The sequence below is a fragment of the Branchiostoma floridae genome, chromosome 19 (assembly GCF_000003815.2).
Source record: "Branchiostoma floridae strain S238N-H82 chromosome 19, Bfl_VNyyK, whole genome shotgun sequence".
Taxonomy (NCBI): Eukaryota; Metazoa; Chordata; class Leptocardii; order Amphioxiformes; family Branchiostomatidae; genus Branchiostoma; species Branchiostoma floridae.
The window spans coordinates 12474509-12477684 of record NC_049997.1 but is presented as its reverse complement, the minus strand read 5'-3'; the positions used below and the strand labels follow the sequence as shown (position 1 = coordinate 12477684).

The window sequence follows — 3176 nt, the reverse complement described above, 5'->3', positions numbered from 1 at the left end:
TCACAATCACACAATAAAGTTGCTTATTGTTATAATGATAGCTATCCCTTTAAACACCTCTTACACATATACATATATCTACCTTTCAATTACACATGTACAACGAATAAAATACACAACTTTACACGAAGTTTTCTTTGCACGAAGTAACTTCAATCAAATTTGCGTCCTTTTACTAGTACCGCTATCAGTACTTTATAAAAAAAATGTGCAATAAAGGTCTTCATTCATTCATTCATTTTATAAATGATATATATCCCTTATACAGTATACATATATTCAATTACATAACGAATGGATAGCACAACTACAATTTTCTTTGCACGAAATAACTTATCTTTCCTTCGAATTTACGTCTTGTACCTTAGACTCTCAGCACTGGGAGATTCCAGTGCTGGATTAGGACGTAAGCACTGGTTCGCACATCGTTCCAGTCCTTAAAAGACGTCAGTACTCGTTTTCCAGTGCTGAAGATTTCATAGCACTGGTTTTCCAGTGCTGAAGTGTCCCCGAGCACTGGTAAATCCAGTGCGGAAGGCGAGGTTTTTGTATATCAGCACTCGGTTCCAGTGCTGACGGCAGTTTCAGCACTGGGTAACCAGTGCTGAATGACCTTTGACCTGACCCGGCCCCGATATCCCCGGATTTCAGCACTGGTGACCGAGTGCTGTCGGCAGTTCAGCACTGGAAAACGAGTGCTGACAGAAGTTCAGCACTGGAAAACGAGTGCTAAAAGAAATTCAGCACTGGAAAACCAGTGCTTCAAGGGAGTTTCAGCACTCGAACAAGGCCGATCAGCACTGGAAAACGAGTGCTGAAAGAATTTCAGCACTGGAAAACCAGTGCTGAGGCCGTTCAGACAATTGATTCAGCACTGGAACACCAGTGCGGAAGGCGAGGTTTTCGTAGACTTGCATTTCTTATGTTACATTAAGAATCTCAACATAGATTTGTAGCAGGGTATTCTCTATATTATAAAGCAGAGGTTCGGTGCTGGCTAGCTCCAAAAGGAACGGTATATTAATATACCGTTCCTTTTGGAGCTAGGTGCCGGCTTGTTTTTGACGTATTTGGGGCTTTGCTGATCAGGCTTTCTATCTTGTCCCGTTTTATCATGCATCATGTCCACCGGTCATGTCTGTAGCCAAGTGTTATCCAGAATGAGGTGTCTAGGTCTGCGCCAATCAAATTTGGGATTGACATTTGAGCATTATACAGTGTCAAAGCCTCACAGGCAGGGTTGTAGCCAGCGCCCGTCCTTCCGTCCTTTGACGGAATTTTGCAGCTGGGGACGGAAAAATATTTTGCCCATTCCGTCCTCTGTGACGGAGAAAATCGATATGTAAAGAGACAACAAAAACTAAAAATCGTGCAAAGATCTCCAAAAATTAAAAGGATTTTTTCACAGCGCCGGGGCAGGGGTCCGCATTTCAGGCTATTCAGAAGGCTTATTTTATCAGGTTTTTAGGGCCATATCTACGATAATAGTAGCAGTCACTTAACTTCTTTTCAGTTTGACATAACAATATTTCAAGTCAAAGCGTCAAAGTCAACTAAAAACTCGTAATCAACAAACTTTACTCAGCTCAACAGTAACGTTAACTATTGTCCGGTTTGCCATCCGAAGTTGAAGCGCTTATTTATAGCGCTAGTATCTTCGATGCGCCGTTAGCCGCCGTGCCGTGCGACTGTTGTTGACGGTCTTACATCCCTAAGTTGCCGCTTTGCTGTCAGACGATATTCCAGCGGACATGTTTCAAGAAAAATACCCGGCGAAACCATTGTTCCGCGTCAGATTCTATTCTATAAAACATGTGGGTTACAGTCTGATAAATATTTTGTAGAAGCACCGCTGTGGGAAAGTGCAAGGAATTATCACGTAGCATACGAAGTTCGCTGTCAACTGTCACACGACTGTTTGAAACTCTAACCAACAGCCGCGGCCTTTGATGAAGTCGGCGAAAAGGTGCACTGCCTTTGCAACAAGGAAGCCGACGGTCTCATGGTGGGCGGGGCCACATGACGAGGCTTGCCCCGGCCCCGAAAGGAAATGCCCGGGTTTTACATACAAACTTTAATACGGTGGCTTGTACTTTACCTTGCCGAACCAAAGAGCTTCAAATTTAGAACAGGAAATTTGGGAACGCGACCCGCCCTTGCTCTAGAAATGTGTCAGAGAGAATTGATTTTATTTTCCGCGCTGAAAAAGAAATGACGCAACTAATAGTAAGAGCCTATGTGATCAACCCCGCTCCCCATATAAGGAGATTCCCGGGAAAATCTGGCTGTTCCGGGGAGGGATCCCACCCCGCTATAATAGGACCGCGCCGGATCAAACCGTGGGCGATTCTTTCAAGTGATTCGTTGTACATGCTCGCCGACTCGCCGTCTATGTTTCCAATCTTTGTAAAGTGTTAAAATGCTACTTACCTCGTTAAGATGAACTGACAGATGAAGTGTGTTGTGTTAATCGACGGTTTCTCTCATCGGCGACGGTAGGAATCGACGTGAACTTTGATACGACTTAACTAAGTAAGACGCAAACGGCCGTTGTTGACAATGTTTTATTCTCGCCGATGTGAGGGCGCCGTTATCCCTTGTATGTGCTATTGTGCTATATTTCTCGTAGGACGTAGATACGTAATAAATTTTTGTTGTACTAAACGTGCTGTTTCTTTTCTGTGTAAATTCTATACAATATAGAAGTGCAGCTGTGTAACACGCTTACAATCTTACCCTCATACCAGCAATCTGTGCGATCACTGCGGTGGCGGTAGCATCGGCCCCTTTCCTAAATAAAATCCAGCGTAAAACCCTCGTGTAATTTCTTTTACCAAAACAGATGTATTAACAGCTCAAAATGCTGGAAATAGCGTTTCAGAGGGTCTAGATTTCAAAATTTTCCGGTAGCATCGGCCCCTTTCCTAAATAAAATCCAGCGTAAAACCCTCGTGTAATTTCTTTTACCAAAATAGATGTATTAACAGCTCAAAATGCTGGAAATAGCGTTTCAGAGGGTCCCCTGGACCCCCCTAGCAGAGGGTCCCCTGGACCCCCCTAGGAACGCCTACGGCGCTCGATAGGATTTTCAGTCAAAAGTGGGGGGACGGAAAATGATTTCGGGCTGGCTACAACCCTGCTCACAGGTACTTAATGTCTTAATTAATTATATTCAA

At 43.8% G+C, this 3176-nt stretch overlaps 2 protein-coding genes across 3 annotated transcripts in view; one reads left to right on the top strand and one right to left on the bottom strand.

The window, feature by feature from the left end:
• The window catches only part of LOC118406635 (zinc finger protein 184-like), a 220146-nt gene that overhangs the window by 119444 nt on the left and 97526 nt on the right, over positions 1-3176 (bottom strand). The gene's annotated exons all lie outside the window — the stretch shown is intronic.
• The window catches only part of LOC118406491 (anoctamin-1-like), a 15873-nt gene that overhangs the window by 11772 nt on the left and 925 nt on the right, over positions 1-3176 (top strand). The gene's annotated exons all lie outside the window — the stretch shown is intronic.